The sequence below is a fragment of the Portunus trituberculatus genome, chromosome 36 (genome assembly GCF_017591435.1).
Source record: "Portunus trituberculatus isolate SZX2019 chromosome 36, ASM1759143v1, whole genome shotgun sequence".
Lineage (NCBI taxonomy): Eukaryota > Metazoa > Arthropoda > Malacostraca > Decapoda > Portunidae > Portunus > Portunus trituberculatus.
The window spans coordinates 7,957,836-7,974,093 of NC_059290.1; the positions used below are offsets into that span (position 1 = coordinate 7,957,836).

The 16,258-nt window shown below is 40.8% G+C and overlaps 1 protein-coding gene and 1 long non-coding RNA gene across 13 annotated transcripts in view; one reads left to right on the plus strand and one right to left on the minus strand.

Annotated features, from left to right (window-relative positions):
- The window catches only part of LOC123513488, a 141,962-nt gene that overhangs the window by 81,945 nt on the left and 43,759 nt on the right, over window positions 1-16,258 (plus strand). Inside the window, exon 2 of the long non-coding RNA XR_006677377.1 lies at window positions 6,972-7,058. This is a non-coding gene — a long non-coding RNA (uncharacterized LOC123513488). The remainder of the gene's footprint in view (window positions 1-6,971; window positions 7,059-16,258) is intronic.
- Window positions 1-16,258, minus strand: part of LOC123513485 (mucin-2-like) — a 115,315-nt gene that overhangs the window by 71,797 nt on the left and 27,260 nt on the right. The gene's annotated exons all lie outside the window — the stretch shown is intronic.

Consider the following 16,258-nt stretch of genomic DNA (forward strand, 5'->3'; position numbering starts at 1 on the left):
ACGTCATGGTACTGAAGAGGTTAAAGGGAATGCAAATAAAAGAGAATGCAAAGGAAGGAGGAGAAAAGGAATGATAGATAGACGGTGTGAATGGAGAGATTTGAAGGAAATGTAAAAGGAAAAAGAAATATGATTGATAGATAAATGGAGCGAAGGACGAGACGAAAAGGGAATACAAAGGGAGAAGGGATAATGGATGGTGTCAATGGAGAGATGAAAAGGGAATGCAAAGGGGGAAAGGAAAAGGAATTATTAATAGATGATGCGAATGGAAAGATTTAAAAGGAATGCAAAGGAAGAAGAAAAAAAGAAATGATAAATAGATGGTACAATTGTAGAGATTTGGAGGAAATGTAAAAGAAAAAAAGATAGATTGATGGAGCTTAAAACGAGATGAAAACGGAATGTAAAGCAAAAAGAGAAAACGATAGACAGATAGATGGAGCAAATGACTACTAGCTTTACAGGGAATGCAAAGAAAGGAAGACAATTGGAATGATAAATAATGTGAATGGAGAGAATGAAATGATAAATGCCAAGTGGGTAGTAGAGGAATGAGAAGAGATATATTAAGTGACACGAATGATATATAATAAGTGTAAATCAGACTGTTGAGTGAGTTTTTAAGATAGGAGCTACCCAAAAGACCTCCTTTAACCCCTTAAGGTCCAAACTAATACAAAGCTAACTGTGCATTAATGAGAAAGAAAATGAGATAAAAGGAGGAAAGAGGAAAGAGGATACAGGGAAAGAAGAGAACATATACGTGTAGAAACCAGGAACATATGGAAAGAAGAGAACATATACAAATAGAAAACGAGGACATATGGAAAAGAGAACATACACGAGTAGAAAACAGGGATATGAGAGAACATACGTGTAGAAAACGGGAACATATGGAAAAGAGAGAACATAGATGAGTAGAAACCGGGAACGTATGAAAAGAAAAGAACATATAAGAATAGAAACCGGAGGAGTAGTTTTTTTTTTTTTTATGCAGGAGAGAAGGCCAACCAAGGGCAACTAAATATTTAAAAGAAAAGGCCCATTTGAGTGCTGGAGAGATGTAGAGACAGTGCACAGATGGGTGTACATATATGGAGTAAAGGGTTATATAGATGAAAGCGTGTTAGATGGATTGGTAGATATCTTGATTAGAGAGATGGAGACTTAATGGACAGCCTGATAAGATGATGAAGAGATAGGAGGTCAGATTTCTCCTCCTTTTTCAATAACTTCTGTACTTTTCCTATTTTCATCATTATCTTTCTTCCTTTTTTATTTTTTATTCTTTTCCTATCTTATTTCATCTTTTCTTTACTTCCTCCTCACTTCTTCCATCTATCTTTCCTTCGTTCTTTCCTTCCATCCTTCCTTCCTTCCTTTCGTCCTTCCTTTCTTTCTCTCTTTCTTCCTATCTTTCTTTCTTTCTCTCTATTCTTCCTTCCTTCCCTCTTTCCTTTCCTCTACTAACACAAACAGTGCACGTATCAACAAGTATTGCATAATTGGCTTCCCTGGACAGATAACTCAGGTAACACACACCTCTACCTGCATCTTGTTAATTAGCGAGCAGGTGAGGCGGGTTCGGCAGGTGAGCATTACAGGTGGACAGGTGAAGGGCGGCACGTCACCCTTCACCTGCTACGCTTCACTAAAGGCTTCACGTACCTCTGATCCTGCTTTTAAATTGGTTCGAAGCTTCAGTCACCCATAGATACTTGACGGTTATTGGTTTGTGTTTTTTTCTTGTTTCTTTTCCTCGTTTATTCTCTTGTTTCTTCATTTTTTCCCTTTCTTTGTGCATTGGATGTTTGAATTTCGTAGGAGTTCTTTCTCGCATCCTGCCATCCTACTTGTTCGTCCCAGCTCTGCCTCTTGTTTATCCTTCCTTCCTCTCTCTCTCTCTTTCTCTCTCGCCTCTCCTTTCCCTGGGTGTCCTTGATCTCTCTCCCTCCTCTGACCGCTGCCCATCTCTCTCTGTCCCAAACCTTGCCTTTCCCTACCAAGCCCCATTTCTCTCTGCCCCACTCACACCTTACCTCACCTTACCTAACCTTACCTTACCCCATCTTGACTAGTAAACACTCTCTCTCTCTCTCTCTATCTCTCTCTCTCTCTCTCTCTCTCTCTCTCTCTCTCTCTCTCTCTCTCTCTCTCTCTTGTTTATCCCAGTTCTTCATATTTGTCCTATTATGTCTTTATTTTTACCTTTAACCCTTTCAGTACAATGACACGTTTTCCTATTCATCATTATTACTCTATGACGATTTTATGCAGCTTCAGAAATATATGTGGGGGATTAAAAATACTGAGGACTCTGGCCATTAATCTTTTGACCTCCACAGATCCTTCCTAATGTATATAAAATCGTCTAATCATAACTAAAACTCAAGGTAAAATTATGCCCCAGTACTGAAGGCTTTAACTCTTTCCGCCAATCCTTTAACTGGTTCACAACACTAAGAAGCAATTTGTGGTATCTTGATAAGCACGGACAAGAAAGAAGGGAATAAAAAAAGAGTAGATTGTGCAATTTAGCGGTTTAGCGTTTGGATATGGCTGTGGAGTGAAGATAAATGTCCCGCTGTGGCTTTTGACTAAGAAATGCTGTACCTGACTGGTTAACTGACTCACAAAAAGATCACAAGGCGCCTCACATCAGAAACCACTTACAGACATTAATACAACGCTAAGAAAAAAAAAAAAAATAGCAGAAATCTTAACTTCAAATCATGACCTCCTACATACAAACATCAGTACAGCAGTTAGAAAAGACAAAGAAAATAAACTGTTTTTAATCTAACCTAATCTCACGTCAATATAACTTAGAAAAGAATAGAAAACCTGACCTGACAAAATCCAATGTAACCTAACTCGGCCTAACTTTGACATGATTTAATTTAACCTGACCTGATTTAACCCAACCTTTACCTGACCCAGCTCAACTCCACCTAACCTAACTTGATCAAACCTAAGCTAACCTAAACTAACTTGACCTAACCTAACCTAACCTAACCCAACATAACCCTTACTTGATCTAACCTAACCTAACCTAACCGGACCTACTTTAACCTAACCTAACCTAACTTAACCTAACCTAACTCAGCTCAACTTGACCTGACCTAACCTAACCTAATCTATCCAAACCCCAAGAGAATATATGAAGACATCACAGCAGCACAAAGGGAAATAAAAGAGGAAGGATCAAGAGGTTAGTGAGAGCAGCGGTGGTATGAATGAGTCTCGAGAGAGCAGATCACTCGGGTCAGACTCAGGATAGTGCTCAAAGACTCACTTTCATGGAGGCTTCACTTTCACCTGGTTATTTATAGCGACCACGAAGGAGGAGGAGGAGGAGGAGGAGGCACCAAAATGAGGAACAGGAATTAGAGCAGAAGAAAGAGGAGGAGGAGGAGCAGGGTATGATGAAAGATATATGATAAGGAAAAGAAGTAAAAAAAAAAAAACAGAGAGAGAGAGAGAGAGAGGTAAACAAGTCGAACATACATCAAACACCAACCAGCTAATGAGTGACCAGACAGCAAAATGAAAGGATATACCCTGACCTTGGAAAAACTGGGGAAAAAAAGAGAGAGACAAAAGTGAGAGGAGAAAGGAACACCACATGAAAAAAAGAGGGGAAAAATTAGTGCAAAGGAGAAAGAAGGGGTGGCGGTGCAAGATTGGGGGTATGTTTGGGGAGGGAGAGGGGAGGGTGAGGGTAGTTAATGGGTGAACGGTTCTGGGAATTTAAGAATGAGAAGAACAGGAGCAAGGTTACTGGGGATCGGCTGGGCTGGGGGTCACTTTTGGGTGGATAGGGGAGGGGGAGAGGGGAAGGTCAGACATATCGTTGGAGCGGAACAGGACAGGTTGGGTCACACACACACACACACACACACACACACACACACACACACACACACACACACACACACACACACACACACACACACACACACACACACACACACACACATTTCACTACCATGCTCTATTTCTTTACAACCTGATCCTTGAGAGAGAGAGAGAGAGAGAGAGAGAGACTTTTACCACGTCAATAAATCATACTTGTCCTTCAGGTGAATTAGATAATTAACACAGGCGCAGGTAACATTCTTCCCGCACCCTGCCCCTCCCACCACCTGTCACCTGAGCATTACCTGTTTGACTTTTAATTGCATTTCTTTTCTCCTTCTCTCAGTGGCTCTTTATCACTGTAACTATAAGGTCCTGCATCTCACCTGTATACTGTATTCTACCCTATATAAAACCTGCAACTCACCTGTACGTATTCTACCTCTTTTTACTTTGCCAACCTGCTTTTCTTTTCCTTTTACCTGTACAAACAAACTAGTATATTCTCACCTGTATACTGTATTCTAACCTATACCTCTATTTACTCTACCAGCCTGCTTATCTTTGCCATCCTTTTACCTGTACAAAGTCAAGTGTAATTCTCTATTCTCCCACAATCCAACCATCTAAGTCACCCTGTATACTGTATCCCATGTACACCTCCTTACCTGTTCTATTTACTCTGACCTCTCCTGCTACCTCGTCTCTCCAATTCTCGTTACCTTGTTTACTCTATCGTCCCTCCCAGTCTTTACCACGCTCACTTCTGTTTCATTCATTGTGCCGTCACGCTTGTCCGCCTCCAGTGTCACTCTGTCTGGCTTTGTTGAATTGAAATATTGGGGAAAAAAGTTGTTGGTTGGTTTATTTATTTTATTGTATAGGTTATTTTTTTTATTGGTGGGACGGTTTATTTTAGTTTTTTTTTTTTTTTCTGTGGTTCTCTCTCTCTCTCTCTCTCTCTCTCTCTCTCTCTCTCTCTCTCTCTCTCTCTCTCTCTCTCTCTCTCTCTCTCTCTCTCTCTCTCTCTCTCTCTCTCTCTCTCTCTCTCTCTCTCTCTCTCTCTCTCTCTCTCTCTGTTGCCTACTTACATTATTGTCATCTTAATCTCTCTCTCCTTTCTCCCCTCCCTCCCTCCCTCCCTCCCTCCCTCTTCTTCAAATATGGCGTGAAGAGGTAAAATATCCCCTTTTCCTTCTGTCGTCACCCTCACTTTTTACTGATGACACACTCCCACACTCCCCTCTCACCTGCCTTCACCTTTCCCCCTCACCTGTCCTCTCAAAGTGACCTGTGCGCTGATTAAATTACCTCATATTTGCAGGTAAACGTATCGTATAACTTGACACGTGTATATGGCTGAGGTCACCTGGTCACTCTCTTAATTAGTAGACAGGTAAGGGAGAGACAGGTAAACGTGCGATATCTTGACTTGGTGGTGGGAAAAAAGTATAAAAAAAGTAATGTTTTTTTTTTTTTTTGTGAGCAAATAGAGAAAGTTTTTAATGTCGCTTTCATTGAGTTTTTTTTCTCTCTCTCTCTCTATTCTTTTTTTGTATGTGTCTGTGGGTGTGTCTGTCTGTCTGTCTGTCTGTCTGTATGTATGTCTGTCTGTCTGTATGTATGTATGTTTCTGTCTGACTGACTCCATATGTTTGTTTTGTCTATATCTTCCTACTCTCTCTCTCTCTCTCTCTCTCTCTCTCTCTCTCTCTCTCTCTCTCTCTCTCTCTCTCTCTCTCTCTCTCTCTCTCTCTCTCTCTCTCTCTCTCTCTCTCTCTCTCTCTCTCTCTCTCTCTCTCTCTCTCTCTCTCTCTCTCTCTCTCTCTCTCTCTGTTCATCTTCAAAGCATTTTGTTTTATTTATGTCAGTGTTTTGCTTTACTTTCCCTCTCCTGGCGTCCATACCAATCTCTCTCTCTCTCTCTCTCTCTCTCTCTCTCTCTCTCTCTCTCTCTCTCTCTCTCTCTCTCTCTCTCTCTCTCTCTCTCTCTCTCTCTCTCTCTCTCTCTCTCTCTCTCTCTCCTCTCTCGCTGTTTATTAATGGCAATCTAAACGTTAAGATTAATCTGCTCAATCTGTTTGTTTGTCTACGTGCCCGTCACTCTTTCCCAACTCTCTCTCTCTCTCTCTCTCTCTCTCTCTCTCTCTCTCTCTCTCTCTCTCTCTCTCTCTCTCTCTCTCTCGCTTTATCTCCTCTTTGCATTTTTTTGTGTTTTAGCTTCGTATCTCTTTCTTTCTTTCATCTCTCTTTTCCTTTTCTTTTTTTTTTCGTTTTTGTTTATCTAAAAGTATGTTTGTCCAGTCTTTATTGTTTTTCTCTTTTTTATGTATTTATTTTTTCTATTTCTATCTCTCCTAGGTGTATATTTCTTCCTCTGTCTCTCTTCTCTTTTTTTTATGTATGTTTTTTCTTCTCTCATTTTTTTTTCCATATTTTCTCCTTTCTCTATTTCTTTTTCTGTCTCTATCCTCTCTTTTTTCTCTCCTTCTCTCCTTCACTTTCTTCTTGTATGTAGCTCTGTATTCTTTCCATCTCTCTCTCTCTCTCTCTCTCTCTCTCTCTCTCTCTCTCTCTCTCTCTCTCTCTCTCTCTCTCTCTCTCTCTCTCTCTCTCTCTCTCTCTCTCTCTCTCTCTCTCTCTCTCTTCTCTCCATTTCTTTTTATCTGTATCTAGTTTTGTATCCTCCTCTCCCCTCCCTTCCTCTCTCTCTCCCTCCTCCCTCTCCCTCTTTCTATTCCTCTTCCTCTTCCTCTTCCTCCCTCTCTCTTTTCTTCATTTTTCTATAACTACCTCTGTTTCCTCTCCTTTCACCCTCCCTCCCATGCTCTCTCTCTCTCTCTCTCCCTCTCCCTCTCCTCTTCACTGATTTTTTTTTTTTTCTGTAACTAGCTCTGTATCCTCTCCCTCTCCCCCGTCCCTCTCTCCCTCCCTCTCACCTTCCTTCTCATTTTTTCCTCTTCTCCTTCTCCCTCTCCCTTTCTTCATTTTTTTTCTAGTTCTGTATCATCACCTCACCTTCCCACTCCATCTCCTCCGTCTCCTTCTCTCCCTCTCTCTTTCCCCCTTCAGTACAGGTATGCTAATGAGCCTTCTTCCTTCACCTGCAGTACGTGTGGGACAGCCAGCCACACTCCCTCTACCGGTCAGCTTGGACGGCCTTATGCGACGTCTATAAAGGAACTCCGTACATTCAGGTGAGAAACTTTCACTACCTCATCCCTACTTGCGCAACCACCACCACCACCACCACCAGCATCACTATGACCACGAGGTTGCTAGTGTTACAGCGTGTGGTGTTTGAATTTTAGGTGTTGTAAGGTTTGGTGTTGTTTGTGGTTGATTTTGGTGTTTTTTTGGTGTATTTGTTTATTTATTTATTTATTTGTCTTGTTTTTGTGAGTTGTCATGGTTAGGTTAAGTTTGGTTTGGTTTGGTGGTATGGTGTCTGTGTGTGTGTGTGTGTGTGTGTGTGTGTGTGTGTGTGTGTGTGTGTGTGTGTGTGTGTTGTTACGTTTGTTTTGTGGTATGGTGCGTGGGTTGCATGTTTCGTTGTACGTGTACGTGGTGTTAGTTCTTGTGTTTGGTGTTTGTGTGTTGTGTGGTGTTGTCGGTGATATAGTGGTATCAGTATCATTAATAACACGAAAGGCAACATTATTATTGCTCTTAACACCATCAGTATCAGTAAAAATGACGAATAACAAAAACATCACCATTTCCAACAACAACAAAAAACAATATTAACAACAACACCAGCTAAGTAACTGTGCCACCACCAACACCACCACCACAAACACAAACACATTTTCCATTTATCTCCTCCACACTGCCTGTCACCACCAGCACCACCACAACACCACCACAAGCACCTTAGCAAATACGAATCAGCATCACCACAATAACTTCCGAAGCTATCACCACCACCACCACCACCACAACCACCACAACCACCACCACAGAATCCAACACACCACACTTCATCACCACTATCATCATTAGCCATCAACTGACTCACCTCAGCTAACATCACCAATCGCAAACATCATTTAAATACCACTTAATATCAATTTGCACTCCCCCCTCTAGCTTGCACCCCTGGCCCCATGTCACCCCGTCCTATCCCCCTGACCTCCTTTGCCTTAATCCCTTCACACCTTTACTCAGCACAAACAGTCTCGATCAGCTGCTGAGTCACTGAAACTAAGAATATTGAACACCTTATATACTGTTGAGCTTTTATTCACCTCAGATTGATAGACTTCTCTTGTTTTTTTAGAATTTGTGTTTCGTGTCCTAATAATGTCGAATTAAAAAAAGAATCTTCTAAATCTTGCTCTTTATTCAACTTAATCCCTCTCAGTACCAGGACGTGTTTCCATATTCATTCTGCTTACTATTTGGTGATTTTATACAGCTTCAGAAACTCATGTGGGGATTAAAATAGTGAAAACTTTGGTCACTCTACTTCTGACCCCCACAGACCCTTCCTATGTCAATAAAATGGTCTAATCATGCCCAAAGCTCGAGGTAAAAATGCTTCCTGTACTGAAAGGGTTAAGGACTGATCATCGTAAACTTGCATCTCGTGTCAAGGTTTTCAAGAAGGAGCGATTAAACACTTGACTCCCAGCCTCATGTATTCTCTCATACGTTAAATTTCTTCACTTATGAGTTGGAAATAGTTACGTTTATCCCTAAAATCAAACACTCTAATTTCTCTGTATCCAAAAATTTCTTCGCTTGAGAGTTTGAAATTATAACTTGCGTTCCTCAAAATCAAGCTATAAGATTAAGATAATTTTATATATATAGGTATGATACTGTGACTGCAATACAACTACTTTACTTTACTTTAAGATCAAGCCAGTATTGTCGTTGTACCACCTGCCCAAAAACTTCACATCCTTAGTTGAAATCTCACTCATCCAACAGTTATTTTATTGATGATTGAAAGTATATTCCCAGTGTTCAAATCTTGCACCAAATACACTCCTTAATATTAATTCTTGCCGTTGTTTTCCCGCCTTTTTTTTTTTTTTATGTAAGAGGTAAAAGCCGGCATAGAACAACAAAAAGGCCCACTTAGTCACCAGCCCCCTTCCAGATCCGCTAGAGTTAGCCAAAAGACGGACAAATGTCTTGAATCCTCTCTTTAAATAAACTCAAGTCATAGGAAGCTGGAAATGCAGATCACAGTGTTCAGATCTTGCAAAATACACTTCCAGAACATAAAACTGACTGAATTCTTGCCATTTCTTACCATTAAATACACTCACGACATAAAACTGACTGAATTCTTGCCATATCTCACCATTAAATTCACTCCAACAATATAAAACTGACTGAATTTTGCCATTTCTTGCCATTAGATACACTCTCGTGACACAAAACTGATTGAATTTTGCCATTTCTCACCATTACTTTCCCGCCTTCCACTCTCCAAGACAGTCGGTTCATCAGATCAACAGACAGCAAAGTTTCTGGTATATCACGTTCAGAAGGTCAGAAGGGACACAAAACTGCCGACGACGCTGCAGAAGGCGATACGAAAGACTTCCAAAGATTTCTGCATGATTTATATAAAGATCCTTGTTTTTGTATCTATTTTATTCTCTCTTTGTAATATCTTCTTTTTGCGCAAGAGTTGTGAGGTAATAGCTGACTATTATATTGAGATAGAGCGGGAGTGGGGAGAGGGAGAAAAGAATGCACAGAGGGAGGAAGGAAGTGAGAAATTTTTAATCTAGGAGGAAAATCAGGTAAGAGTAATGAGGTTCGAGAAGAAAGCGTGAAGAGGTGAGGGAGGAAAAAATAAGATAAAAGAAAGGGAACTAGAATATTTGATAAGAGAAACTGAGAATGAAAAAAAAATATGTATATAATATAGAATGAATAAGAGAACTAGTTTACGAATAAGAGAGAGAGAGAGAGAGAGAGAGAGAGAGAAAGAGAGAGAAAGCTGAATATAGTGTCCAGGATTTTCCCAACCTCACCGTTGCCAGACTGGGCCGCCCTCCTCCTCCTCCTCCTCCTCCTCCTCCTCCTCCTCCTCCTCCTCCTCCTCCTCCTCCTCCTCCTCCTCCTTCTCGGCCACCTTCGTCTCACCCTCTCCTCTTCACTCATTTATTCCAATTTAATTAATTTCAATTCAGACTCATCTTTGCATAAAATCATCTCATTTCTTGATATATTTCCTCGTTCCCTTCACCGTCTCTTTCTCTTATATTTCTTTCTATCTCTTTACACTTGGTTTTCTGTTGTAATTTTTTTTTTTATCTTTCTTTTTTTTCAGTGACTATTCAGAATTCTTATCTTGGTAATCTCACCTTTAATTAATCCTTATCTTTATACTCCTATATTCTTTCTGGTCTTGAGTTATAACATCTCTATTTCCTTTCCTTTCAAGTCTCATCTCACTCGCCTCTTTCATCTCATCTCACCAAACACTATGAATTCAGAAATACAAATAAAACCAGTTGAAATAATAAATAACACTGTTCTTCAAATCTTCTTCGTTGAATCACCAGGTTTTCAGCATTCATAAAACTCCGCAAAACTCAAATTATTGATTGAATTTCCATAAAACAGTACTATTTTTGTATTACTTTAGGACCATTGTATCATTGTGTTTTCCGTGCACTTCCTCCATTACCACCACCATCACCACCAATGTGACTACTACTACTACTACTACTAAACCGATTCCTTATTCCTTACACCCTTACATAGCCCAAATACACTTATAGACACTAAACACCCTCCACAATTCACCTTACATTTCCTAAACTATACAAAAGACTACCTTCCGATTTAACTCTATGCTCCCAAATCTAATCCTAAGCTAGCACAAACTTACCTAAAGTCCTTAAAACTCACACCTGCTTCTCCACAGTGACCATCATAGACACTGCTGATCCCACGAACCTGAAGCCCTTAAGATTTACCTGTCCATTTCCTTAAGTTACTCCAGCAGGTCCCTAAAAGCCTAAATCACGAAATATTAATCCCTTCAGTACCTCGACGTGTTTTCATATTCTACTTACTTTTTGGTGATTTCATAGAGGTTTAGAAACTTATGTTGGGATTAAAATAGGGAAGACTCTTGTGTATTAATCTCCTGACCTCCAGAGTCCCTTCCTAATGTGAATGAAAATCGTTTAATCATACCCAAAATTCTTGTCTCCCAGTACTGAAGAGATTGATCCTTGCAAATTAAGCTGACTAAGTAATGTAAGCCGTAAATATCACCATTAAGTTACAGCAAAAAGAAAAAAAAAACCATGATTATCTGTTTTAACCCTTTCAGTACCATACCGTGTTTTCATATTATACCGTTTCAGAAACTTATGTGGGGGATTAAAATAGTAAAGACTCTGGCCATTAATCTTTTGACCTCCATAGATCCTTCCTAATGCAGATAAAATCGTCTAATCATACCCAAAACTCATGGTAAAAATGCGTCCCAGTACTGAAGAGGTTAATTCTTAAGCTGACTAACTATTGTAAACTTAAAATATCACCCTAAGTTACTGCCAAAAGAAAAGAAATCATGGTAATCTGTTTTAAGTATATATTTGGCAACACTGATCTTGTATCCCTAAATCACAGTTGAAAATACACACATCATTGCTGCCAATCACAACACCACAGTATCATCCCTATAACACACTACACAACTCAAAACAGCTATTCCTGCAACACCACAGCTGGAGATCACAAGACAAAATACCCACCCACCACAGTCCACCCCACCCCAGTCCCCCGCCCGTTCACCCCAGTTCAGCCCAGTTTACCCCAGATCACAGCCACGCCCCTCACCTCCCACTCCTCCCTCCTCCCTCCTCCCTCCCCAGCCGCCATCACCCCCGCCTCACATTCGCACATTCACTCGGCAAGGGGCTAGGTAGTGGTGGTGGTGGTGGTGGTGGTGGTAGTAGTAGTAGTGGTGGTGGTGGTGGTGGTGGTCTCGCAAGGTCATTTGGAGGTCTCTTGTCTGGCTTACTAAATTGTCTCCCTTTCCTTCTCTCTCTCTCTCTCTCTCTCTCTCTCTCTCTCTCTCTCTCTCTCTCTCTCTCTCTCTCTCTCTCTCTCTCTCTCGAGCCCTTTTTTTAAGTTTTTATTTATATATTTTTTGTTTACTTGTCTTTTTTTTGTTTTGGTCAGTGGTTCGCTTTACTTTTCCGTCTCTCTCTCTCTCTCTCTCTCTCTCTCTCTCTCTCTCTCTCTCTCTCTCTCTCTCTCTCTCTCTCTCTCTCTCTCTCAACACACAGCTAATCTCTCTTCTTTATTTTCTCCTCCTCCTCCTCCTCCTTCTCCTTCTTTATTTTCTCCTCCTCCTCCTTCTTTATTTATTTATCCCTTGCTTTCTCTTTCTTTCAATGGTATGTGGTTGTTTGGCTTTCCTTCTTTTCTTTCTCGCCTTTCATTTTCACTTTCTTATTTATTTTCCATTATATATTTGTTTATTTGTTTTGTTTTGTTTACATTCATTTATTTATTGATTTTATTCTGTGGTTTTATACTTTCAATCCTCCCATTTGTTGAGAGAGAGAGAGAGAGAGAGATATGTACAGTTTAAATAAGGTCACACTAAGAATAAGGTCACTAGAGGGTCAATTGTAACGTAGCTGGCAACAATGCAAGACTCCACTACCCTCTCCCCCCCCCACAGTATTGCCAACACAAGGTAGGCCGCGTAATCAAGATGACTCCTAACCCGCGACTAATTGGCGTGACCATATTGACTGTTTTCTCCTCGTGCCAGTAAATTATCGTGGGGGGGGGTCAGTTTTGTTGTTGTGGTGGTGGTGGTGGTGGTGGTGGTAGTAGTAGTAGTAGTAGTAGTAGTGGTCGTAGTGGTGATGGTGGTGATAGTAGAAGTATTAGTGCTTAACATAAATACTTTTCTTTAATTAACAAAAACTAAACCACAAAAATAACAAAAAAAAAAAAAAAACTGCTAATCTATTCACGTTTAAATCCCAACCTTCTGTTTTTGTTCCTGGTCCCTAGTTCCGTTTTCTTTGTGCGAAGGTTACAAGGTCATAAACTCGCCAATTAGCGCCGTGTTGTACTACAGAATCATCGGAGCGTTTCGTGTCGGCGGTTCGAAGCAGGGAGAATGAAACGTTTATTGGCTTCGTTCCTGGCATTCGAACCTGTTTCACGAGATTCGGGTTAGCAGGTCGAGAAAAAATGTACAAGAAAATGGAAAAATAGTGTCTGATTCTCTTTGTGTGTGTGAGATAAGAATCAAATGGTATCTTGGGATTAGTAGAAGTGGGAAGCAGATCCGATAAGGTGTAGCTGGGAAGATAAGAGGAAACGAAAGAAAAGTAAGAAAGACAAGGCGTGCAGGAAGCAATATATATATAAAAGCCACATTATTTATTTAGAAGAAGAAAAATATAAAAGATAGATATAAGAAATGAGAAAAGCAAACACGAAAGAGAAATAGAACAAGAAAAAAAAGATAGATGAAGGAAAACAAAACACGAAGGAGAAATAGAACAAGAATAGAAAAATAGATGAAAGAAAAACAAGACGAAGAAGAAATAGAACAAGAATAGAAAAATAGATAAAAAAAAACAAAACACGAAAGAGAAATAGAACAAGAAGAAAAGAAGGATGGAGAAAAAAAAAACACCAAACAAGAACAGTAACAACAATAACAGCACTACAAGAATGATTGCATAGTTTAGTTGCACAATGAAAAAAAAATAAATAACAAGCAGATGAATTGCGTAAGAAAAGAAGAAGGGAGACACAGAGGCAGGTGACCCTTTCTACCTGTGAAGGACGAACAGAAGGAGGAGGAGGAGAAGGAGGAGGAGGAGGAGGGTTGGTAAAGGACGGTTGTGGAATAACAGTGAATATAAAAGAGAAAGGTGGAGGAGGAGGAGGAGGAGGAGGAGAAGGGAGGCAATTAGAGGACACAAACAAGTAAAAGAGAAAAGGAGGAATATTAAAACGTGTAGATGGAGCAGCAGTGAAGAAAAGGGGAAAGATAGACAAATAGAGGAAATAAGAAAGAGATATTCAGATGTAAATAAGAAAGAAGAGGAGGAAAGGGTGAAGAGGAAGTGGGAGAAAGGAAGACATTTCAATACAAGACACGTAACTTGAAGACGAGATGGACGTGTTAAGAGAGGAGGAAGACGAGGAGGAGGAGGAGGAGGAGGAGGAGGAGGAGGAGGAGGAGGAGGAGGAGGAGGAGGAGGAGGAGGAGAACAACACCTAGGAAGAATAAACATCAGACTACTAAACGGAGAGGAGACTGGCATAGAGAGAGAGAGAGAGAGAGAGAGAGAGAGAGAGAGAGAGAGAGAGAGAGAGACACTACTCAATCTATCTATTCTCCCTACAAACTCTAGAAAAATGGAAAGAAGAGGAGGAGATAGATAAAAACAAACTAAAAGAAGAGAGTTGTATAAACCTCACTCTCTTACAAAACGCCCCCTCACTCACCCCCCCCCTCATCTCCTCTTCCCCTACCTGACCTCCCTCCCTCCTCCCCCCTCCCTAGTGACCCAAACCAGGCAGGAAGCAGGTCTTATGAGCAGTTGCTTGCCTTGCCAGTTCCTTAGCTCCCAGATCCTACAGGTGTGAAAGGATGACCTCTCTCTCTCTCTCTCTCTCTCTCTCTCTCTCTCTCTCTCTCTCTCTCTCTCTCTCTCTCTCTCTCTCTCTCTCTCTCTCTCTCTCTCTCTCTCTCTCTCTCTCTCTCTCTCTCTCTCTCTCTCTCTCTCTCTCTCTCTCTCTCTCTCTCTCTCTCTCTCTCTCTCTCTCTCTCTCTTTTCTTTTCTCTTTCTCTTCTCTCTTTTTCTCTCTCTCTCTTCTCTCATTCTCCTCCTCCTCCTCCTCCTCCTCCTCCTCCTCCTCCTCCTCCTCCTCCTCCTCCTCCTCCATTCCATTCCATTCCATTCATTCCAACCTTGTTACCTCATTCCTCTCATTCGCCATTCATATCTTTATCATATTTTCTCTCCTCTCCACTGTCTCCTTTTCTATTCATCTCCTTTATCATCATTTCTCATATTCCCTTTCCTTCGTTATCTATAATTTTCTTTTTTATTCCCTTCGTTATTCAAGATTTTTATTTCTTTTTTAGTATATTCCCTTCACTTTTTTTTCTTTTACTCTTTTTAATCTACTTTCGAATCTGACATTTTCCCGTTGCGTCACTTATGAGAGAGAGAGAGAGAGAGAGAGAGAGAGAGAGAGAGAGAGAGAGAGAGAGAGAGGTATTGTACGTTTATAGAAGTGTTTATGGTATGTGTGTGTGTGTGTGTGTGTGTGTGGTGGCACACACACACACACACACACACACACACACCAGTAATCACCAGTCATCCCAGCCTTCATCACAATCATCAACCATCATTATCATTCCCATCACTATCTGTCATCACTTTCCCCTTTACAATCCCCAGCACCGCATCACTATCGTTTGTCACCTATCATCATTTCACCATTAGCACTATCAGACTTCCCTTTCGCGGTCAATTTCTTATCTGTCCTCATCGACCATCAAGTCTTCAGCCTATCTACTATTTGTTCTTCGGTTATTATTCAGTATGCTTCAGTCTACCACAGTCTATTTTCAACGTCCACTAATCTTTTTAATCCCAGTCTTAAATCCCTTTCACCTGTTGCTAATTAGTATGCACGTGCCTCACCTGTTCATGAATGCCGGGACAAAGGTGAGTCAAGGCCCTTCGGTTACCTGTACCTGCCTCCCCTAATTACCTGGCGGACAAGGTGTTGCTATCTTAAACTGCTCTATGGAAGATAAAAGTTGTAGGTTTAACGCGATGATTTGGTAATATTCCCTTGTCTTTGTGTGTGTGTGGTGAGATGAGGTGAGGTGAGGTGAGGTGAAGCTTGGTGAAGTTAGGTGAGGTGAGATAGGGTGAGGTTAGGTTAGGTTAGTTCAGGTTAGATGAGGTGAAGTGAGGTTTAAAATAGGTGAGGTGAGATTAGGTTAGGTTAGGTTAGGTTAGGTTAGGTTAGGTGAGATGAGGTTAAATTAGGTTAGGTAAAGCATACAAGGTGGCTTTAAAATGTCGAAAGTTTAACGTGCTGGTTTGGTAACACTGGGCTATCTTAGTGTGTGTGTGTGTGTGTGTGTGTGTGTGTGTGTGTGTGTGTGTGTGTGTGTGTGTGTGTGTAAGGTTAGGTAAGGTTAGGTTAAGCAGATAAGGTGTTTGTCGAAGGTTTAACGTGATGACAGCAACACTAACACTAACAATGGCCTTCTTCAGTCTATGAGAGTGGTGAAGTGAGGCTCGTATTCACAAACACTTCTGCGCTTCACTCACTATTTCAAAAGCCTTTCCTTAAATTTACACGTGTTTTTTTGAGGTGTTTTTACAGTTCTACAGGCAGAGTGACT